The sequence below is a fragment of the Narcine bancroftii genome, chromosome 2 (assembly GCF_036971445.1).
Source record: "Narcine bancroftii isolate sNarBan1 chromosome 2, sNarBan1.hap1, whole genome shotgun sequence".
Classification (NCBI taxonomy): Eukaryota; Metazoa; Chordata; class Chondrichthyes; order Torpediniformes; family Narcinidae; genus Narcine; species Narcine bancroftii.
In genome coordinates this window covers 148,815,829-148,841,267 of record NC_091470.1, presented here as the reverse complement: position 1 = coordinate 148,841,267, position 25,439 = coordinate 148,815,829, and the positions used below count along the sequence as shown (strand labels likewise).

The window sequence follows — 25,439 nt, the reverse complement described above, 5'->3', positions numbered from 1 at the left end:
TATGGTTCACAAGACGCAGATCATATAAAATGTAAGCAATGATTTCCCAATCAGTCCATTCTCAATCATCAATAAAGTAAAAGTGTTGACAGAGCTATTCATTAGTATTAACTCTCCAATAATCTGGTCATTGATGCCCAATTTTGACGAAGTCGACTGCAACCCAAGGATCAACCAAAGAACTGAAATCCAGAAATGACCCGGAAGGAGCTGTATTAACTTAAGGATTCTGATCAAATTGATATTCAGTAGCATTACCATCTCTAAGTCTCTGTTATTAATATTCTAGTGTTACATTACTTTTTTTTTCCCTTTTGCCTATCATTAGCAAGTCAGAGCCTCAGAATTCTGAGAAGGCGATGCCTTACTACCATCTGTGAGTCAAAAGTCAGGGACTTGATGGAATATTCGCGTTTATTTGGATGAGTGCAGTCACAACAACACTCAGAAAGATGATGAGCCTAATATTGGTGAGAAAGTTACTGGTGAAGAATCTTAGAGACAGGATCCACGACAGGAGAGAAAGGAACAACACCACATTCCGCCTGGGCAATCCACAGCTCAATTGTATGAACAAAGTTTTCTATTTTTAAGTTATGAGTTCCTCTCTTCTTATATACCCTATCAGCCCATCCCTTTCCCCCATTTTTTTTAATCCCCTTTCCCAACCAACCCCCACCTGTCCCTGTTACTCATTATTTTTTCTCCACTGATATTGTTGACTTGCTTAGCTCCCCCAGCAGAGTGAATTTAGTGTCAGATTCTATCATCTGTGATCTCCAGTGCATCTGGAGGATCTATCTGCATTTTAAAAGCAAGGACTGATAGTCAGCATGGCTTTGTGTGCCAGAGATTGTGTTTCACAGATTTAATTGAACATTTTTGAAAAGTTAGCGAAGAGGATTGATGAGGATAGGATGGCAGATGTGCACATAGATTTTAGGAAAACTTTTGCCAAGGTCCTGCATATCTAGAAAGTTAAATAACATGGGATTCAGGGTGAGCTAGCAGTTGGATACATATTTGACTTGCAGGAAGGAGGCAGATGGTAGTAGTGGAGAGTTAGTTTTCATATTGAAGTTTGTGACCTGTGGTGTGGTGCAGAATTAATGCTGGATCCCCTGTCATTTGTCATTTATATTAATGATTTGGTGAGAATCTAATTGGCATGATTGATAAGTATGCTGAAGTCACCAAAATTAGAGTTGTTGTGAAGAGTGAAGAAGGTTGTCTGAGATTACAACAGGATCTAGATCAGGCATGGCCAACCTTTTAATTTTTAATTTAGATATACAGCACAGTAACAGGCCACTTCGGCCCTCAAGTCTGTGCCGCTTAATTAACCTACACTCCCGGTACAGACTCATGGGCCAAAATGGCCTGTTACCTACCATACTGCATATATTAAAAATTAAAAGGTTGGCTGCCCTTGATTCTAGATCAACTGGGAAAAATGGGCAAATAATTTAACTGGGACAAGTACAAAGCAATGCACTTTGGGAAGTTAAACCATGCTAGGGCATACACAATGAATGACAGGGTCCTGGGATGTACTGTAGAATAGAGAGACCTTGGGTACAAGCACGTTGTTGCCTGAAAGTGGTGATGCAAATAGACAAGGTGGTGAAGAGGCATGTGGCATGCTTGCTTTCATCAGTTGGGGCGAGGGGCATTGACTACAAGAGTGTGAACATTGTTTAAGATGTTGATGAGGCTGCACTTAGAATACTGTCTGCAGTTCTGGTCATCATACTAGAGGAAGGATGTGAATATGTCAGAGATTGTACATAAAACATTCTCAAGGAGGTTACAAGGACTGAATGGCTAAATGTAAGGAGAGACTAGATCAACCAGGACATACATCAGATACATTCTTCTCTCCCAAGATTGAGGAGTCTTAAAAACAAGATGGCATATGTTTAAGGTGAAAGAAAAAATATTTTAATAGGATCTCATGGGCAAGTTTTTTCACAAAGTGGGTAGTGGCATATGGAATGAGTTGGCAGAGGAAGTGGTAGAAGCAAGAATAATCACAATATTAAAAAGGACAGCTACGTGGGCAGAGAATCCTGAGATGAATATGGGCCTAATGCAGGCAAATGGGACTAGCTCAGGTAGGCATCTTGGTTTGCATATTTGAGTTGGGCAAAAGGCCTGTTTCTGTAGTGTATAAATCAATAACTTTCAGCTTAACATTTACCAGGTTAAAGCAGCCCACTTATTTGGCACTAGATCCACTACCACTACTCACTCTCCCCATCTCAGGTGCAGAGTAACTTCATTGTATACCATCGACATCAGTGGTTCTCAACCTTTTTCTTTCCACTCACATACCACTTTAAGTATTCCCTATGCCATAAGTGCTTTGTGATTAGTAAGGGATTGCTTAAGGTTGTATGTGGATGAATGAAAAAGTTTGAAAACCACTGTTATAATCGTACCTAATTGACTCGTTATGTGCATGGTTTCATAATTCCAAACGAAATGTGCCAAGCAAAATATTTCAATAACAATTGGGTCTCGAGCAGTGATTCTCAACCTTCCCTTCCCACTCACATCCCACCTTAAGCAATCCCTTACTAATCACAGAGCACCGCTGGCATAGGGATTTTTCAAGTGGTATGTGTGTGGAAAGGAAAAGGTTGAGAACCATTGATCTACATTATAAGATAATCCATGATTAATCACCTGGCAGCACCTCCCAAGAAGAATATGAATAGCGTAGATATCATACTCTGCAACTTCCTTTCTAAGTTGCCCACTCTACTTACTTGGAAATATGTCAGGGTTCACTCTCCACTTTCTAGGTCTAATTTTGGTCTAATCACGTTCCAAAAAATTCATTGTAAAATAAAGATGCTTTAAAAGATTTGTTATTTAAATTACATTTCTTCTGTTTGTTTAGATCTTCATTCTTTGTCATTCATTGGAGATGTTTTATCCCTACATCTGTGTAGCGTGCAATGTGACTGAGTGATTTACTTTGCCATCAATTTGGCTGAACAGTAACTTTTGCATTTCATCACAGCTTCAAAGGAAACAAGTTTTTGTGCCTGTGGATTTGCTTGTGGCTGTGCCAACATTTTGCAGTCTTGCTTAAATCTTAATAACGACAGACTCTTCGCCATCCTGATGCGTAACTTCCTGATTAAAGAATTACTTTTTTTTGGCAGATTTTACAATGCGATACTGGAGTACCACCAAAGTGTTTGAAATGGAAAACATCTGTTTAAAAAAAGAGCAGGCTGCCTGCTGCAAGAAACAATTTGTTAGACTGAGGAGATGTACTGCAATAATGAACCCAAGGTTTGAGAAAACACAGATGAGTTTATCTAAGTACTTTTATAATTTGCTCACAAGCATGCAAGTCTGAGACATTATTTTACTGCTCTGAAAAAAAAGTGCTTTCACTCCTGTACAATGGCCCTTTCACAAACATAAAGGAATTGGGGTAAAAGTGAACAAACCAAATTATGACAAGGTGTGCAAATAGTTATGGGGCGACACAGTTGGCATAGCGGCTAGCGCAACACCTTTACAGAGCCAGCAATCAGGACTGCTGTTCTAATCCTTTGCTGTCTGTAAGGAATTTGTATGTTCTTCCCATGTCTGCGTGGGTTTTCCCCAGGGGGTCCAGTTTCCTCTCACCATTCAAAACGTACCAGGGTGTAGGTTAATTGGGTGGCACAGATTCATGGACCGAAATGGCTTGTTACTGTGCTGTATGACTAAATTCTAAAAATTTTGTATATAAAAAAAAATTTAGAATTTATTTCACTCATTAAGATGATTTCACAAGTGCTTTACAAGAATGCCACTTAACAAATGCATAAGTGAATATTTTGCAAGAATGAAATTTGGAATCAACTTATAAGTTTGAAAATTTGTAATGTGGTTACAGAGATGCAGTTTTGTAAGCAGTTCACTCGTGGGCTCTGTACAAGAAAGCGGTGAAATGCTTACATCCCAAGTGTGTGTTTGGATGATCATCTTGTCGCTGTGTATATTGAGTAGTTGTTTTGGGGCATTGAAATGAGATTATTTCCGTTCAAATCCAAGGATGTGTATGTTCTAAAGTATTTCATGGTTGTAAGAGCTAAAGTAGGGGATATCAGAAATGCCTTACAATCTGCAATTATTTTGTCAGTGACAGAAAATATGTGTGATCACAAATATGAAGACAGAGCAGAGTTTTATATTCAATATCCTCACAATGTATTGTGTATTACATCTCCTAAAACCCTCTGCTCTGCAATACTCCACAGATCCCTACCATTCACTGTGTAGGTCCTACACGTTAGATATTTCAACAAGCAATACTTCACATTTCTCTGTATTAATTACAATAGGTCAGAATGTTTGTTGTGAAGAGGCTACAAAGGATCAAGTGGGTAGAAAATATCTGGCAAAATGGAATTTAGTGTGGGAAAATGTAATATTGTCTATTTTGGCAAATAAAAAGGAGCATCTTATCTGACTAGTGAATAATTGCAAAGCCCTAAGATGCAGAGGGATCTGGGTGGCTTCGTAATAAACCATTCTCATTATGGCCATGGGGCTTCACTGAGGGCCAAAGCATATTTAAGGGGGGGGGGGTGGGCCCCAAGGTATATAAAGGGGCATGGAAATTGAACAGATTAAGCATTTTTTGGGCAAGTAAGAAATTTTGCTGATAGGCTTTACTGTATAGTTGCCCACCAATACATGATTTTTTTTCAAGGTTGGAAGCGTTTGGAGACAGACTAAAATGACTTAGATAGGTGCAGAAAATTAAAAAATTTTTCAGAGAATTCCGTGCTTCGATGTGATTATGTTTGACTGACATGGAATCAGATTTAGCTGTGAATTGCCTTCCACTTAGTATTCTGCTTTTGTTCTAGTACCTTCAACTTCAGGAAATAAGCGTTCATGCCTCAAAGGTTTGCTCCATATTTCTCACATCCTCAAGCCCCTTCATTTTGCTTTGAGTTTTCATGATGGGGAGTAAATGTATGTCTCCTTCTATTTGCATTTATTGAAGAAGGTACGTATTGTTCATTATCTTCCATAAAATTTAAGGTGACTTTTGAGATAACCCTTGGAAGTGCTTTCATTTTGTAATAGTTCATTTTTCTTACTTTCAAAAATAATTCTACCCAAGAGTTCCTTGGAAAAAAGAAGTGTCGGCCGTATTCAGTGGAATATATATCATATGGTTTCATTACATCTCTGCAAAATCCTTCTCTGCCCATGTGTTAGATTTGTTTGAATACATTTTCAAATGAAAGCAGGAGGCCAAGCAAGCTGAAACAACATTTAGAGATCATACATAAAGAGAAGAAAGATATACCCTTGGATTACTTCAAAACCCTTCAAAATAATTTCAAGAGAAGGATAACACTCAAATAGAAATGAGAAAAGGGTACTCTTGCATCATACAAGCTAAGCGAATGGATTGCTAAAAGTGGCAATGCTCATTACGTCAGGCAATTCCTATGAGTAATTTCACTGTTTCTTGAAGAATTGATGAGATGGCAAGAGACATTGAAAAACAATTAGTTATTTCATTACATTGAGACAAATTCACTCTGCAAGAGAATGATATTCTTCTCATGGCTTATGCCAGATTCTGGAATGAAATGAGCTGATGGAAAATATGTTGTTTGCCAGAAGGATTAAAACAGATACTGAGGGACTGACTATTTTCAAAGAAGTTGAGAATTGTATAAACGAGAACATTGTACCATTTGAGAACATACAGTAGTTGACTGTGCACCTTCAATGGTTTGGCGATACAGAGGTTTCATCACACACCTGAAAAATGTTATACAGTAAAAACCCTGGTATCTGGCACCTATGGGATTTGAGGATGCTGGATAATGGAGTTTTCTGGTTGCTTGAGACTCATTCTTATAATCCCTAACTAATACACCTCCATTAAGAATAAACATTATAAAATACAAAAATACTGTATTGTACTTGCACTGAACAAACTTCACATATATATATATATATATATATATATATATATATTTATATATATATATATATATAAATACTTAAAGAATTTTATTTGCTCCCATCTTCATCAAAGGATTGTGTATTATTTCAGAGAGCATTTACTTTTACAATTTAAAACTTATTTATTTATTTCCCCTTTTTTTGCCAGTTGCTTGAGTTTGCCCATTGCTTGAATTCCAAATAACAAAGGTTTCTACTTGTCCTTCAGTGTTTACTGTTCATGGCTAAAATCTTAGGAGGATGTTTAAATGCTTTGTTTTCAATTATCATAAAGACTGTAAACTTCTTAAAATTATATCCCCTTCAAGTAGGGCCTCTTGCGGCAGTGGAATGATGAAAATGATGAACATTTCCAGACTTTGCTACTGCATACTGAGGTGAAGTGGCTGGGCAAAGGAAATTATCTTCGTCATTTTGTTGCACTTTGGAACACTATTATTTCCTTTCTTTCTCATAACGAGCATGGAGAAAAACTCATCGATGCAAAGGCATATTTTATCTGGCTGATATCTTCAACAAAGTCATTTTATTGAACAAGAACTTACAGGGTAAACACAATAGCCTCATTGATAGCAAGGAAGCCATTGTTTCTTTCCTTAAGATGATTGAAATCTATTAGAGGAATATCAGGTCGAGAATTTTTACTATTTCCAAATCTGAACATGAATGCATTAGTGTTTATGTGAAACACCTAAAGCAAATACACACAGATCTGTAGGAGAAATTTAATAACATGTTAAACCTCAATATCATGTTGTGCATATTAGATTCATTTGAGGAACAACACTTCGATGTTGATGTAGAAATTCAAGAGAATTTGATTGATCTTCAGGAAGATATAGTTGTACGCCGTTAAATTCATTTAATTTAAAAAAGATTTTTGAGTTAAGAGTGATCTGCCAAATAGATTTCTAAAAGTAAGGGAAAAGTCAAAAAAGATTTTCATTGCTTTCCATCAACATACTTATTTGAATATGGATCCAGCAAGGTGGTTTCCTTGACAAAACCCAGGAGCAGTCTGAGGTTCCCCTTGCTTCAAAAGGGCATCAATCATCTTGGTGCCCAAAAAGAGCAGAGGGAGCTCCCTCAATGACTATCGCCCAGAAGTCCTTACATCTACTGTGACAAAATGCTTTCTTTGAGAGGTTGGACATGGCCAGGACTAACTCATTCTGAAGTAAAGATCTGGACCCACTGCAATTCGCCTACTGCCACTATCATTCCACAGCAGATGCAATCTCACTGGCTCACCACTCAGCTCTGGATCATCTGGACAACAACAACAACAGGCTATTCTTTGGTTATAGCTCAGCTCTCAATTCCATCATCCCCTCACTAGTGCTCAGCAAGCTTCAAAACCTAGGTCTCTGCAGCTTGGATTTCCTCATCAGATAATGCTGATCAGTAATAATGGCTCCTCCTCACTGACAATCAACACAGGTGCACATCAAGAATGGGTGCTTAATCCATTGCTCTACTTTCCCTACATTCGTGTCTATGTGGCTAGCCACAATTCAAGTGTCATCTATGAATTTGCTGATGACATCATGGTTGTTGGCAGAATCACATGACAATGAAGATCTGTACAAGAATGAGATAGATTAGCTAGTTGAGAGGTGTCACAACAGCAACCTTGTACTCAACTTTAGCAAAACTGAGGAACTGTTTATCGACTTCAGGAGTGGGAAACCAGGAGAACACAAACCAGTCCTCATTGAGGGGTGAGTGGTGGCTAGGGTAAAGAATTTCAAATTCCTTGGTCTCAACATCTCGGAAGATCTATCCTGGGGCCATCATGTCGATACGATCATGAAGAAGGCTCATTAGCAGCTATACTTATTTAGATATTTGTGGAGATTTGCTATGTCACTTATTTCTACAGGTGTGCCGTGGAGACTGGTAGCAGCACTGTCTGGTATGGAGCTGCCAATGCACAGGAGAGGAAAAGAGTACAGAGGCCAGTGCAATCAATCATAGGCATTAGTCCACTCCATTAAGGACATCTTTGAGATGTGGTGTCTCATGAAAGCAGCCTCTATCATTAAGGACCCTCACCCTCCAGGTCATGCTCTCTTCTCATCACTACCATCAGGAAGGTACTGGAGTCTGAAGACAAACACCCAACGTTACAAAAACATCTTCCCCTCCACCATCAGATTTCTGAGTGGAAAATGAACCACTGAGACCACCTCAATTCTTTATCTTCTTTTGCTCAAATTATTTATTTTTAAATAGTGTCTTTAAGGAAATTTAATTCATAGCAATTTTTACACCTGTAATGCACAATACTGCTGCCATAAAACAATGAATTTTGTGACAATGTTCATGACAATAAACCTGATTTTGTTTCTGATACTGATTCTCATATCACAATAAGAAGTGACCTTCTACTATATCATTATCCAATTTAGAGCCCGACATCCAAAAAAATCCTGGATTGGAATATCAAACTGAAAGATCTCACTAAAATTTTCATTTTATAGAATTATTTTTTGAAGTTCTTTTTATTAAGTTTTCACATCTCGAGTTTATGCTTCAGGTACCATAATGACTCATAGTGTACAAACCATTGCACTCTAAGCTTTTCTTTTTACTGTTTGTAATATGTATGTTTATGTTTTCTTCCTTTCTACATGTTCCATAACATTGATTTCCTATTTGTTAGTTCTGAAATCACAAGCCATAGTTATTATGCTCAGAGTAAAAGCCTTATTTTCTTTTCACTTCATGTAAAACAAATTTTTTTGTTGTTTTATGTAGTCGGTAGGAGAGAAGTATGGAAGAAACCAACTAAACAACTGTTTTTCGGGGAAGGGCCTATAAACTTGGAGCAGAGTCCTAAGAGGGCCATAGCCAAAACAAAATTGGAGAATGGCTGGTCTAATATAATTACAGCAATTAATTAGGAAATCTCATGGAAACTGGTGGGGGAACCCAGTGAGGCAAACAGCATCTATGGAGGCAAGGAGTTGATTGAGATCCTGCATCAAGACTGAGGGTGTAGATGGGAAGATAGGTAGCATAAAGAAGAGAGAGGGAAGGGTGATACAGGGGCTTGTGGATGATAGGTGAAACTAGGAGACAAGGGGAATGATGGTCAAATGGAGTTAGGTAGAAAGGGGGAAGAGAAAGGGATAGTGATAAAGAAACTGATAAGGAAGAATAATTTGAATTTAGACATACAGCATGGAAACGTAATTTTGGCCCATGAGCCCATTCTGCCCAATTACACCCAAATCCATACAAACACTGGGAGAACACACAAACTCCTTACAGACAACATGCAATTCAATCTCCCATCCCAATCACTGGCACTGTAACAAAATTATGCTGACTGCTACGCTAATTGTGCTGCTTTAATTGGATTGAATGATCCACGTGGGGGTGGATATGGGAAAGGTAGAGACATAGGCTGGAAGGTGATAATGAGGAATGAGATTAGGAAGGAATGATGGGCAAATGGAACCAAATGAGGAATGAGATGGGAAAGGTAGGCCGAGGGAGAAGAAACATTAGTGCATAGTTGTATGGGTGAAAGGCAAATGGAGCCACATGGGGGAGTATAATGAATTGATAATAATAGGAGAAATAAAAATGGTAGAGAGGGAGGATGAGAGAGAAAAAATCTAGGTGGGTTTGCAGGACTGGGAAGGAAACACGGGTGTGAGTTACGTGAAATTGGAAAATTCACTGATAGTACCATTGGGTAGTAGGCTATGCAAGTGGAATATAAAGTAAGTAATTTAGTACAAAAATGTTTGGTTATGTATCAAGTATACAGGACATTGATGAAACCACATTTACAGAATTGTGTATCGTATTGGTCTTATTTTAGGAAAGATGTTTGAGCAGTCCAGAGAAGATTCCCAAGACTAACAAATGGAATGGAATGATGTTTTATGAGGAAAGGTTAGATGGACTAGGCCTGTAGAGTTTGGAAGAGTGGGAAGACATTTGATTGAATCACAGAAAATCCTGAGAATCTCCACAGGATGGTTTTGGGGAAGGTCTTTCTTTTGGGAGAATCCAGGTATAGAATTAATGATCACTGTTTAAAAAAAAAGTGTTTGTCATTCAGAATAGAGTTGAGGTCATCTTTTTTCTCTTAGAGTACTTTGGACCTCACTTCCTTAAAGAGCAGTGGAAGCAGAGTTTTGGAATATTTTCAGGCAGAAGTGAATAAAATGTTGATAATCGCGTGGGTAAAAGTATGTTGAGTAAAGGTGGCAATCAAATCAACTATGATCTGATTAAATGATGGAATAGGCACAATGGGCCAAGTAGCCTACAGCTTCTAATTCACATGTTTGTTGGTATGTTTAAATGGGATAATTTAAGATAATTTTAGAAATTTAGCACAAGAAAATTATGCCATCTCGGACAAAGGGCATAATTGAAAACAAGTATGAATGAATTTATTTCTAGAAAGTGTAATTTGAGCAGTATAAACACATGCAAATAAGTATTTTACAGCTTTTAAACAAGCCTGGATAACTTCAACAATAGTTCAAGCAAGTCCATTGAAAAGCATTTGGGACTGTAAACAGCAGATGTAGGCTGGAATGTTATGTGATACCATTCAACATAGAGTACAGGTTATGTGTGGAAATTTCCTTAATTTTTCTCAAAAACACTGAAATAATGAAGATATAGTCAGAAACTACTGATTAAAGGTAGAACATTTGGCACAAGTGAACTATATCTAGATTTGACATTGATTCAATAAAAGAATAAACTTTCCTCATCAAGCAGAAAGGGTATTTTGGATCTACATTGCCATGGATTTAATTGTTGATTTAAAAAGTCTTATCAAATTTCTATAGCCTAATTTGACTTTTTGCAATCATGTCATGTCAATGAAGTAGGAGTGCCTAAATAGTGTTAAGGAACACTGGAGTAAATGATTTGTGATGCTAAAAACAGTTTGAAACGAATTTTCAGAATTCCACTTGCTCAGTGACAATATTGGCAATGGTAATTTCAGAAGCTATCATGAGATATTTTGGTATTCTTATATGTTAACTAATCACACAACACATTTTGGAAATGTCCAGTGGCTATGGTGCAAGGAGTAATTAAGTCATTTCACATAAAACACATGAAAATGGTCAGAAATTTTAAGAAGATTCGTAATGAATAAAATGTGAAATCCTTTGGAGAAGAATATTGGTGGAAATACACATTCAATGGTGAAACCTAGGAAGGAGAAAAATGTGGACAGGAATAGGTGATGTCGATGCACAGACCTCATTTTCAAACAAAAATACAGTGATTAACCCATTCTGTTCTTTATCCAACAGTGGTGAAGTGTTTTGAAAGGCTGGTGATGAAACATATCAGCTCCTGTCTGAGGGGTGACATGGATACATTCCAGTTCACCCATTGTAGTAACAGGTCTATGGCGGGTGCCATATCACTGGCATACATCAGGATGCTCTTTATCAACTACAGTTAGGCATTTAACACCATCAACGTCTCAAAACTGATAATCAAACTCCAAGACCTGGGAGTTAACACCCTACTATGTAATTGGATCATGGATTTCCTCACCATCAGACCACAATCAGTGAAGATTGGTAAGAACATCTCCACAATCTCCATCAGTACTGGAGCATCACAGGGATGTGTTCTTAGCCCCTGCTCTACTCATCTATGACTGTGCGGCTCCGTATGACAATAATATTATCTACAGATTTGCTGACAATACCACAGTAGTGGGTTGTATAAAGGAGGGGAATGAGTCAGCATACAGGATGGAGATTGAAAACTTGGCTGAATATTGTATCAATGACAACCTTGCACTTAATGTCACTAAAATTAAGCAGTTGATTGTTGACCAGGAAAGCCAGAGGTATACAATCCAGTGATCATTGGGGGATCAGAGATAGAGAGGGTGAGCAAATATAAGTTCTTGGGAGCCACTATTTTAGAGGATATTTCCTGCACCGAACGCACCAATGGCATCATGAAGAAAGCCTGTCGGTGCCTCTATTTCCTCAGGAGTTTCCGGAGGTTTGATATGACATCTGGTAAATTTCTACAGAGGTGTGGTGTGCAAGGTATGCTGACTGGCTGCATCACAGTCTGATATAGGGACACCAATACCCCTGAGCATAAAGCCCTGAAAAAGATTATGGACACAGCCCAGGACATCACAGGCAAAACCTTCCCCACTATTGAGTACGCCTACAGGGAACACTGGTGTTGGAGAGCAGCAGCAATCATCAAAGACCCTTACCACCCAGCACATGCTCTGTTCACATTGCTGCCATCAGGAAAGAGGTATAGGTGCCACTACCCTCACATCACCAGGTTCAGGAACAGTTGCTACCCTGCCACCATCAGACTCCTCAGTGACAAACTCAATCAGAGACTCATCTAAGGAATCCTGTGCACTTTATTGATTTTCTTTTTTATTCTCTGTATTGCAGTTAGTTTGTTTACATTTGTTATCTGTTTACAGTTCTTTATCTGTTTACTTGTATTCGCTGTGTACATTTTTTTTACTGCCAATTAGTGGTAATTTTGCCTTGCCTGCAAGAAAAAGAATCTCAGGGTTGTATGGGATGTCATGTATGTACTCTGACAATAAATCTGAAATCTATGTTCGTATGATTCCATAATATTTAGGGCCTTGATTATAAACTCAGAACTTGAGATACCAGATCAATTGCCATCTCATTTCTCTTTATATATAATTTACTTCATTTTCTTCAACAATTTACTCCAACGTTTCATGAGAAAAAAATTACATTAAATTGATTAGATCTGATTTATTAAAAATAATTATGTCCTGATATTCTAATTGATCCACAACTTTGTTAACTGGCCCAAAGTAGCCTATTTGATCTCTTCCCCATATGGCCAAACTTAATATTAGAAATCCTCCAGTCTTCTTTACCAAAGTATAATGAAAAATTTTGTCCAGGATCTATAATAGTTTTATAGAGGAGTAAAGTAATTTAGGTGCATAGGGAATGAATGAAAATAAAACTTGATTCAATTCTTTCAATTGAAAAACTTACACATTGTTAAAGGATACGACATTTGATAAAGGGTTGGGTATTTGAATGAACTTGAAAGAGTCAGGAGAAAAGTGTTTTCCCTGCATGAGTCAGGCCTTTACTGGACTGTGCAATTTATAATCACGTTTTTTGTTTGTTAAATAATACTAACTTTAGAACTGTAAAACAAATTGAAGAATTAAATGCAATATTTTGACTTAGAAGTCACAGTATCATGTGTTTATTTGGAAAATAGTATTGGTGTTGAGGAAACCAATGCAAGTTTATAATGAATGCAGTTGACTCCTGTACTGTACTTCTACTGGAGATCCAAAATATAAGAGTATCAGAGCCAGCACCATCATGCTGAGGAACAGCTTCTTCCCATGGTCAGTAAATGCTGAACAACTAACCATCCAAGATTCTCATATGTACAATGCAATATTTATTTATTTATTTGCATCGATGAAACACTTGTCGTGCATACAGTATGTATTGTTTGTCTATATGTGTATGATGTCTGGTTGTGTGTCTATGTTCTGCACTGAGGACCAGAGAACGCTGTTTCATCAGGTTGTACTTGTACAATCAGATGACATTGAACTTGATTTAAGTAAAAATATATTGATTGAATTCATGCAGGATGCCTCATTTAACCAGCCATTTGTTCATGCTGCACATATGCATGAACATAAAAATCTATGCATGAATCATTTTATCTTTTTGTTCCCTTACGTGTTTAACTGGTTGATATTTTCAAAGATAATTTGCTTGATTCTAGAAAAGGTATCTATTTACCACTCATACAAATGCATCTGTGGTCAGTTTTTCTGTGAATAAGTCTTTAAGTTTGCTGTTTTCCATTTCTCCATTTTCTGTATTTGGCTCTTATTTATTTTGGATAAGAATGAAAAAAACTGAATTTATGTAGCATCTTTAATATAAAATATCCTAAGACAAATGACAAAAGGCCATATATGCCACAAGCCAGGATGGATATTGTGAACCTGATTAGATGCTGTCATTTATAACAATCTTGTTCTCAACATTATCAAGACCAAGGAGCTGATTATTAAATATAGGAAGGGGAAGCCGAGGAACCACACACTTCTTTGCATTGATAGGAAAAAGGCAAGGTGTTCCTGGGAGTCCATATTTTAAAAGCCCTTTCCTGGAGCCAGCACTGAGGCAAATGTGAAGAAGGCACATCAATGCATCTGCTTCCTAGAAGTCTGAGGAGATTTGGCATTTGTCAGATACTCTATTAGACTTCATGAGATGCACACAGAAGTAATATTGCTGGTAGCATTACAGTTTGGTTTGGGAATTTGACTGCACATATCACAGAAGGCTGCAGATGATATTAATCATAGCCAGGTCCATCACAGGCTATTCATTCATTACAGACATATATGTGAGGGACCACTTCAAGAAGGCAATGATCATCGTAGAGGACCTCCACTACTCTGGTCACAACCTCTTCTCATTGCTAACTGGGCAGAAGGTATTTTTTCTTTCCTTTCAAGATTTCAGTATTTTGTATGCATTTCTACCAATAATATTCTACAAATGTATTCACATTTTCCTCATCGTGAATATTTTAAAATCACATTTCTGAGAACTTTCATGTGTTTTTAATGAAATAATATGATTATTCCTTGTGACATAGCCACTGCACACTTGCCACATTCTGTGTGTTGAGTTAATTAAGACAGAATTTTGGTTTGTTGTGGATGGTGAAGTCAATCATGCCAAATCCAGGACATCTCTGGAGGAATCCTTCAAGGGTTTCACCAGTGAACTTCCTTCCATCATTAGATTGGAAGGAGCGTGGTTCGCTGATGATTTCTTAATGTTTAATTCTATTCACAGCTCCTGACCAGTGAAGGTAAAGTAGTCCATGCTTACAAGGAGAAAACCTGAACAAAATTCAGGCATGGACTTATAAGTGGTTAATGATATTTATGTGTCTAATAAGTGCCAGACAACAATCATCTCCAACAACAGAAAACCTAACCAGCTGCATAAAATTCCACAGTAAAACCATTGCTGAGCTGGCCACCATGAATTCCTGGAGTTTATCACCATTAACCAGAAACTCAAGTGGACCAATTAGAGAATTAAAGTGCTACAAGAATAGGTCAGAACTGGGGATCCTGCTGTGAGGACTCATCTCCTGCCACTCCTTGGTCTTTCCACTTTTTGATCGTGCAACTAGATCCAGCTCCAGCAATTTGAGATTCAAACATGAGACAGTTGTGGTCTGTGTGAAGTTTGTACGCTCTCCGTATGATTGGGTGGGTATCCTCCCAATGACTCTTTTCCTTCAATATCTCAAAAATATATGGTGTGGAAGGTTAATTACTCATTCTATATTAATCCTAGTTAGTATATAGGTGAGTATCAAAAACTTGGATGGGTTGATAGAAATGTGGTGAGGATAAAAATAAGTTTTGTCCAAAATTAGTGTAAATGCGAGGTTGATGATTGGAATGGATTTCTTCGAAATCACACAAGGACAGATATGGTCATGAGAACAGCATTCCTATAAATATTACTAGAAAAAATTGTGCCTCATATTTATTCACACTCCTTCAAGGAATATTCTTTTGCAATTCATTTACTTCAAGTTTTATTACAGTAAAAAAAATTGCAATGTGGTAATTAGATTTTATCACAGAGGTAATCTCATTCCCTCAAATATGAAACTAGGAATCTATTAAAAAAAATCACAAAAATAATTTCACACCTCAAGTGAATTTATAAAATTCTAAAATGCTTTCACTTCCTTATTCATGGCTTAATATGTAAATAAAATCCCCAGTGATAGTGACATAATATTAGGAGTGTGTTTTCATGCATTTTAGATCAATTATTTGTGTATACTTTATTGAATGATATAAAAACGAATTTGATTTTTCTTGATACATAAATGTATATTTTCTTTTTTATTTCTCTTATACAAGAATCAGCAAATGTTCTACAATATAAGCGTTCAGTTTTGTAAGAACAAATTCTTTGTCATCCCATTTGAAGTGATTGACTAACAATTGATAGAGCATTAGAATAGCTGGCAAAACAAAATCACCAGGATGGAGTTGAAAGTATCCTAAACTGCCGAGGAGATTGAGCAAATTGGTGAAGTCCTGGCTATGAACTTCCAATCTTACTAAGCAAAGCAAGAGGTCCCAGAGTCCTAGGGAATTGCAAATGTTATGACTTTGTGGAAGGATGGAAGGGATAGCTGGGTTACTTTAAGCTGGTCAATATTACTTTAGTGTTAGAAGTAATAATGCAGACAAAATTATAATAAATTTGATATCCAAATATAGCTGTTCAAAAAATTGAATTTTATAGAAGCCAGACATTTCTGGAGGTTCAGCTTCCTACCAGCTCTCTGGCTCTGCCACTTTGTTTACAATGGATCACCAGTCAGCTTGACTCAATCAAAAGAGCCCAACTATACTTTGCCATATTTTGAACTTTGGACCTCCAAACAATTGGGCAAAGTGGGCTCATAAAGGAAAACCATTAGTGATTTTTTGAACTACAAATCTTTTCTATATATTATCTATTTTTAATTGAATGTATATGTGTATTTTTTTTCATGAACCATCTGCATAGCTGCAGAAAATAAGAAATTTGGTACATAAGTATATGACAACTCATTATCATTACCTTTTATTGAGAATAGGATGGTGGGTCAAATGGTCTCCTTCTATACCTTAATAATTTGATGATTCTCTAATCTACATGGACCAATTCTGGTTCATTTGACAGCATTATACTGGACACTTTTTTAAAATTTTGGTTAAATGCTCATGTTGTTCCTGGATTAGAAAATCATTATCTTCGATAATGCCTGATTCAATAGCTTTTGCTATATCCAGTGTTCTTAATTGTTTCTCTGTATTATATGGGTCAGAAGAGTAATTGAAAGGCATTGTGAAATCCAATTCTACTGCGGTTAATGCTCAGTAGTTCTTCGTGGATGCTCAATTCTGAGAGGCCGACATTCTTAATCTATCCCATGTTACATGATCACAGGACCATACAACTTGATAGAAGATGGCCTCGTACAAAGTCAACACTTGGCAAAAGGAATATGTGATTGTAACTACTATCAATACCTTCATGGAAGAATACATCTGTAATAGATGAATGGATGGATGAAGCTGAAGGCATATCCCTCATTCAAGTTCATCCTTGCTCATTCAGTTGCTCCATTACGATCTTTGAGATTCAGCTAGTGGTGGTGTGGTCAAGCAACTCCATGGAATATATATAGATGCCCACCTCCCCCACACCCTCCCCTCCTTATGACTTCCTAACCTCACCTTCATCCCTCTGGAGTACATTTTGCATTCTTGCAGCCTTGCTATTCTTGGTGCTCCTTTCAGTGCCTTTCAGCATAGATGAGAACCCCATAATCAGCAGAAAATTTATTTGGCTACACAATTTCATGAGATCCAGAGTCAATGTTAAAGATTCCCAGGGTAACTGCTACCCAACTGTATACCAAAGTATACTCATTTTCTGCGTTTGTGGGATTGCTATACATAAGAAAGCAGCAAATGAATCTATCATATACCTTGATGAAGGGCTAAAGCCTGAAATGTTGGTTATGTATTTTTATCTTTGCTAAATAAAGGAAACTGTTTGACCTGATGAGTTTCCCTGGCATGTGTTTTTACTTCGATGAATTGATCACATTGACTATGATTTAGTGTGCACTTGTCAAGTTGTTGTTTGAATAGGTCTGGGATAGACAGTACCAGTTGGACATATAGATCTCATGAATCATCTCAGAAGTCTTTAAAATGTTGTGGAAGCAAACTGTTCTTGATTCTAAGGGACAGCCTATGAAGAAACAGACAATGTGCAGAACCGTTACCCAACAGGTACTACACAATTTGATAGTAAATATATGGCTACCCTCTGACAATCAGATGCCTCAGAGTGAAGGATTTAGAGGGTAACTGACTGGACCTTGTTCAGAGTGTACTCTATTGCCTTTTACTTCTAGTTTTGGAAGGGTTTATTAACCATGTTATCAACCCTGTATCAGGTGACTTTGACTGTAATAACCCTAAACTGACCATGGTCAAAGAACCTCCAGACTAAGATAATACAAATTGCATTCTAAATTAAGTTTAAAATTTCAGATATATTTTACCAATACATGAAACGACAAACCGTACCCAAAGCCCATATCCTCTTAGCATAATATTCTCTAACCACTTAAAAATAGAATAGAAAGGGGCAACATTTAAAAGACCTGTGTAAATGCAGGTGATTTTTTTCCTCTTTGCCTGCAAGTTCTCTTCTAATATTTATTTTACAGTTCAGTGGGAATAGTTTGGTCCCCTGGGTCTTTTTCCCACTTTGATTTGAGATGTGGCCAAGATTACTCTGTTCTCCTGACTATCCCAATTCAAAGGTTTCTCATTTACAGCATTTTCAATTAAATCCAAAGTAATAAATCATGTCTGTCACAATGAAATGAGAACGCTGCAAAATCCTGTTAAAACCTAAAGGAATGCATTGCTTCAAATTATTGTTGGAGTGACAATACCCTCTGTAGGCCTACAACTTCCAATTTAATTCTTTACCCAGCAGGAAAACAAACATATAGCATTTACAGTCACCATTTTTAGATATCCTTTGTGTTAATATTATCTAGATAATTTTCTAATTCATTGACATCTACTTTTGCATAGGCAGAAGATAATTTAACTCGAGGCACATAATAGACTGCAGATGCTAGAATCTAGAGCATAAAATAATTTGCAGGAGGAACTCAACTGGCTAAGCAGCATGACTGTGAGAAAGACAATGTGTCGACATTTCAGGTTGGAACCTTTCATCAAGAGCCTATTGCAGTGATAGAGTGCTAACGCCAGAAGATGGAGTGTGTGGCATCTGGAGAATGTTGCATCTTGGAAATACTGTTGCATCTTGGGTAGATTCAAGATGGATGCCTCCACATGAGGACCTGCGTGTGTGTGTTCTGTCTTAGTGCTATTTGCTTAGTTAAGAAATCTAGTTGTTTAAAAAAACTGTTTCTTATTGTAATAAAAGAAACATCGCATTTATGAACAACTTCGAATACTGACCATTTCTCTTTCTCCCTTTGATACTGTTCAACCTGCTGAGTTCCTTCAGCTTGTATTTTGCTACATAGTTCAACTGAAGTTCTGTTATCCCAGTAAGAAATTGTAATCCTGGATATCATTTGAAGTCAGTTGAAAGTAGGGCTATATTCATAAAATTGATTATTTATAAAAATTTTCTTTTTTTCTTTGGCTTGGCTTCGCGGACGAAGATTTATGGAGGGGTTAAAAGTCCACGTCAGCTGCAGGCTCGTTTGTGGCTGACAAGTCTGATGCGGGACAGGCAGACACGGTTGCAGTGGCTGCAGGGGAAAATTGGTTGGTTGGGGTTGGGTGTTGGGTTTTTCCTCCTTTGCCTTTTGTCAGTGAAGTGGGCTCTGCGGTCTTCTTCGAAGGAGGTTGCTGCCCGCCAAACTGTGAGGCGCCAAGATGCACGGTTTGAGGCGATATCAGCCCACTGGCGGTGGTCAATGTGGCAGGCACCAAGAGATTTCTTTAGGCAGTCCTTGTACCTTTTCTTTGGTGCACCTCTGTCACGGTGGCCAGTGGAGAGCTCGCCATATAACACGATCTTGGGAAGGCGATGGTCCTCCATTCTGGAGACGTGACCCATCCAGCGCAGCTGGATCTTCAGCAGCGTGGACTCGATGCTGTCGACCTCTGCCATCTCGAGTACTTCGACGTTAGGGATGAAAGCGCTCCAATGGATGTTGAGGATGGAGCGGAGACAACGCTGGTGGAAGTGCTATTAAAGTGCTAATTTGTAGTGAATAGGCAACAACAGCCATGATTCAGCTTGACATTCTGAAATTGGAATCAAAATTTAGTAAGTCAATCCTTATTTAAAAGATTTGAGCATGCAGTCCAAGGTGATTATACATTTGTTGTATTGTGAATACTGCTCCTCATGTTTGTTCTTTTTATCACCCAAGAATATTAACCTCTTTGAAGGATTAAAAACTTCAAATTTCTGGGTGTCAAAATATCTGAAGATCTATGCTGGGGCCATCGTGTTGATGTAATTGTGAAGAAGAATTACATATACTTCATGAGGAGTGTAAGGAGATTTGATATGTCACCAAAGACTTGCAAATTACTACAGATTTACCCAGAGAGTATTCCAACTGGTTGCATCACTGCTTGGTATGGAGGTGCCAATGCCTTGGCAGGAAAAGAGTCAGAGAAATGAAAACAAAGCACATTGTGGTGCAGTCAGCCAGAACACTCTCATTAGTACTCCTGTAGAAGTTTGATATGATGGCGGCCGGTTGCTTTGCCTGCTTAAGAAGTGCAGTTGCTGTTGCACTTTCCTGACAAGTGAGGAGATGTGTGTCCAATATAGGTCACCAAGAAACTTGGTGCTCTTCACTACAGAGTTATTTATGTATTAGTGGAGGGTTGTCTTTCTTGGTCCTCCTGAAGTCCACAATTATCTCCTTCATCTTGACCATGTTGAGATTTGAGTTGTTACTTTTGCACTATATCACGAGATTTTCTACCTTTTCTCAGTAGCGCGATGTATCATTGTTGTTGGTGAGGCGAACTACTGTTGTGTCATTTACAAACGTGATGACACTGTTGGAGCTGGATCTGGTGATGCAGTTGAATAGGAGCAGGCTCAGCACTCAGCCTTGAGGTGTGCCAGTCCTCAGCGTGACAGTGCTCGAAATTCTGCTACTGACTTGGACAGACTGTGGTCTTTCTCTTGGGAAGTCCAGAATCCAGTTACAGAGAGGGGTGTTGAGTCCTAGCAAGGACAGATTCTACTCCAATCTTCGGGGAATGATTGTATTAAATGCCAAGCTGAAGTCCATGAATGGCAACCTGGTGTATGGGATGTTGTTCTCCAGGTGGATCAGGTCGGAGTCAAAGGACAAGGCTATAGCATTATCTGGAACATTTCCTTCCATAGAGAGTTGATACAGAATTGCCAATGTAGTTTGAATATATGTATAAAACACCTTACAAACTATACTGGCAATTCTAGTTAAGCAAGCTTCAATTTTTAAATTTAGGCTGTATCCTCCAAATTTAGCTCCTCCACATTTGTAACTCTGAGGTAGCTGGCTCTCCAATTCAACCTCTCTCAAACACTCTCTCTCTTCCTACCACACATGTTCTTCAGAACAGACCCAGAAATATAGTGTGTCATAGCCTCTTAATATGGACATTGCACCATCCTGAAAATGTTTTGTTTATTCTGAGCCTAGCATTGCCAGTGTCAATAGTTGGTCTCAGGCTATACTGAACAAATGGTTTAAGCTTTGCTTTACCTATCATGGATTGGACAAACCAAAGAGCACTAATCAGAATTCAGGTAGGATCCAGGTATCGCCTTTTTAAGCACCTTCTCAATCTGCCTGCTACTACACAATATGGAGTGATCATAGGTTTGGGCTCAGGGTGAACTTGGTGGGAAGTAATGAGAGGGTTGTGGCCAAGTGGGGGAGGGGTTGCATTGGAGGACAGATGGTTATGCACAGTGTGTGTGTGGGGGCGGGGGGGGGGTGAGAGGTGACCATGTTGAGATTTGAGTTGTTACTTTTGCACTATATCACGAGATTTTCTACCTTTTCTCAGTAGCGCGACATATCATTGTTGCTGGTGAGGCGAACTACTGTTGTGTCATTTATAAACGTGATTGTTGCTGGATCTGGTGATGCAGTTGAATAGGAGCAGGCTCAGCACTCAGCCTTGAGCATGAGACAATTAGAGTCAACTGAGATTTGGCATTTCCAATCTTGAAGAATGGATCTATGATTGGAGAGTTGGATAATTGGAGTCTCTGGTAATCTGTCTTTGGAGCATCACAGAAATATGGCCTCAGCAATCAGGCCTTTGCCACATTGGAGTGCTGGGGTGTCAGAGTAGGGTCAGTAAGAATCAGTGGGAGAGTTTATCTCTGTGGTGTGGTGATCCTTAACGATTGAAGAAATGGATGAAATTAATATTTATAGGTCTCAATCTATTGTAATGTAGATTATTATCTTAGGTCTAGATACCCAAAACTAACATCTGCATTTGTAATGTACTGTTGATTTGAATGAAGCAGAGTTTTACCATGAGCAGCAATGGGATGACAAAACAGTAATGTCCCAATTGCTCCTCAATTCAGCAAGCCATTGAGTTCTGCTGTAATGCTTAAATTGATTTAGGAATAGTTTAAGTGACAAATTATTTGGATGGGTTCAGTATGAATAAAACTAATGAGCTAATTTTACAAGGAAAATACTGATTCAACAAAAATATACGTGATGATTTAAATGTTGATGTCTATAATCATATAATCCGCCTTCACACTAGATCATGACTGATTCAATCATTTCATTTTTGAGTATTGAGAAATATACACCAACAATATTTTGCTTTAATTAAACATGCAAAAAATGGACACACAGGATAGTGATTTAACAGAGAAGTTCAGAAACACAAGAATGAATTTAATGCAGTTCTCTTGCTCTGGAGTATCACATTAGATCATACCCTTGAGTTGGCCTTTATCAGCCCCCATATTGACAACTTTTTACAGGAGCACCAATTAAGAGTGTCCTGTGTAGCTAGCTACATTTGCGTCGTAAGATTGTTTCATTTTTGTTTTACCATCTTTAATTGAAGGAACAAAAAAAAAGAAAATGAGTCTTCCACTATCTGACATGCATAGAAGTATTTTAAGGGGCATTAAATCAAGGAATTTATTTACAAGGCTTACATGGTGGTTAGAATATGGTACATTTTTTGGATGCTAAGATATGTCTTTATACCTCAAGCATTCACTGCTGGGTAACAGTATCATTTTATTCTATGCTTCTTACTACACCAGAGAGAAATAAAACACTCAGACAAGCAAAACAAATCATTGTAGCGGCGGCTACTCTGCTCCTGCAAAAACACACACAACCAGACGGGTTGAGCTTAGTGAGCAGACTCGTTTATTGCAGGCTGCTGGGCTGCACTTATACTCCAAGCCCGGACCTGGCTGAGAACCGCGCTGGAGGGCGCTGATGTCACCGGGCATCATGTGGTACTCCAGCGCGGGTTTCTGAGCCCCGTGCTGGAAGGAAGGGAAACACACACCCCCCCCCCCGACGGTGCCACTTTGGCCGGCTGCCCCGCCGCGTGGCTTAAAAGCGGGGCTAGTTCACTTGCCTTGTGGTGAGCCACCACACAGCCCCCCCCCCCACCCCAGAACCGGCACCAATGTCCTTTGTCGCTAGGCAGCCTCACTTCTTGGGCTGGGCAACGACCACGGGCTCAGTGGGATCGAGGGGCATTGGCTTCAGCCTATCCATGGTAAACAGCTCCTGCCTGCCGCCAATGTCCAGCCTGAAAGTCAAGCCGGAATGCTGCACAACCCTGTACGGCCCCTGCAGAGGTGCCGCGGTTGGGCCCCGCCGATCAAAAATTTATTCCACGGAAAGCAGTTCACCGGGAACATGAGACAGGTGGGTGCCATGTCTGGGCAGCAGTGGGGGTTCAAACAAGTCCAAGCATGCCCAGAGGTGAGGAAGCAGTTTGTGCGGTGACCGCTGGGATTTGTGAGGTGCATTGACGAACTCACCAGGTAGTGCCAGCGGCACTGTAGACCAGCTCAGCTGATGACACCTGCAGATCTTCCTTGGGAGTGGAGCGGATGCCCAGGAGCACCCAAGACAGTTCGTCCGTCCATTCGGGACCAGTGAGGCAGGCCATGAGTGCCGAATTAGGTGGTGGTGCAGACCATTGCCCTGCGGGTGGTAGGCCGTGGTGCGGTGTAGCTGTATCCCCAACCTGTTGGCAAGTTGTGCCCAGAGTGCAGATGTGAACTGGGTGCCCCGATCGCTGGTGAGGTGACCCGGGACGCCGAACCGGGCGACCCAACCATGCAACCGAGCTCGGGAGCAGGAGTCAGTGGAGGCATCTGGCATCTGGATCGCCTCGGCCCAGCGAGTGGTGCGGTCCACAACCGTAAACATGTAATGGTTGCCCTGGGAAATGGGTAAGGGCCCAATGATGTCAACGTGAATGTGGCTGAACCGTTCCCAGACGTGCTCAAACTCCTGTACGGGTGCCCTGGTGTGCCTGTGCACCTTGGACGTCTGTCAATGGGTGCATGTTCTGGCCCAGCCCGTGATGTGTTTCCGCAGCCCACACCATACGAACCGTTCTGCCACCATCCGGGCCGTGGACCTGAACGACGGATGTGAAAGGTCGTGGATGTGACGGAAGACCTGCCTGCGCCACTGCTGGGGAACCACTGGCCGCAGGGTGCCCAAGGAGATATCGCACAGGATGGTGCCTTCGCTGCTCGGATTTGGGAGGTCTCAGAACCGCAGGCCCGTGATGGTGGTCTTAAAGGCCCTCGTCTCCTCATCAGATTCCTGGTCCCAGGCGAGCTGGTTGAAGTCGAGGCTGGGCGTCAGCGCGCAGATGGCCGGTCACGAGAGTGCATTGGCAACCACATTGTCCTTCCCCGCCTTGTGCTGAATGTAGGTGGTAAACTCTGACACGAAGGAGAGGTGACGCTGATGGCGGGCCGACCAGGGATCCTTTGCCATTGCGAGCACCTGGGAGAGGGATTTGTGGTTGGTGGAAATGGTAAAAGTTCTCTCCAAAAAAATAGTGGAAATGCCGCACCGCAGGTACATACCCAGTAACTCACGGTCAAAGGCACTATACTTTCGTTCCGGCGGGCGGAGCAGGTGGCTGAAGAATGCCAGCAGCTTCCAATGTCCATTCACCTGCTGCTCCAGGGCGACACCAACGGCTATGGCAGAGGCATCGACAGAGAGCCATATGCAGGTTGGCGTGCAGGTGGGCAAGCATGGCGGCCTCCGCGAGGGCATCCTTGGTGGCCTCGAATGCGGTGCAGGCTTCTGGGTTCCAAGCGAGTGTCTTATGCTTGGTTGCGATGAGGGAAAATAGCGGCTGCATGATGCGTGCAGCTCCCGGGATGAAGCGGTTGTAAAAGTTGACCATACTTGCGAACACCTGCAGCCCCTTGATGCTGTCCAGGCGTGGGAACTCCCTGATAGCGGCGAACTTCGCAGCGGCGGGCGTGGCTCCTTCGGCCGTTATGGTATGTCCCAGGAACTGCATGGACTCTTTCCCAAACTGGCACTTGGCCGGGTTGATGGTAAGGCCGAAGTCGACCAGCTGGGAGAAAAGGGCATGTAGGTGGGCTTTGTGTTGTGCCTGGTCCTTGCTGGCAATGAGGATGTCATCCAAATAAATAAAGACGAAATCCAAGTCCCTGCCCACAGAGTCCATGAGGTGCTGGAAGGTCTGAGCGACGTTCTTGAGCCCGAATGGGATGCGCAGGAATTCGAACAAGCCAAAGGGGATG

The 25,439-nt window shown here is 40.0% G+C and overlaps 1 protein-coding gene across 1 annotated transcript in view; it reads left to right on the top strand.

Moving 5' to 3' along the window:
• The window catches only part of LOC138752964 (S-antigen protein-like), a 34,452-nt gene extending 16,790 nt beyond the window's left edge, over positions 1 to 17,662 (top strand). The window contains exons 4-5 of the mRNA XM_069915563.1: positions 3,174 to 3,306; positions 17,052 to 17,662. The gene's annotated coding sequence lies outside the window, so the exon portion shown is untranslated. The remainder of the gene's footprint in view (positions 1 to 3,173; positions 3,307 to 17,051) is intronic.
• The last annotated feature ends 7,777 nt before the right edge of the window (positions 17,663 to 25,439 follow it).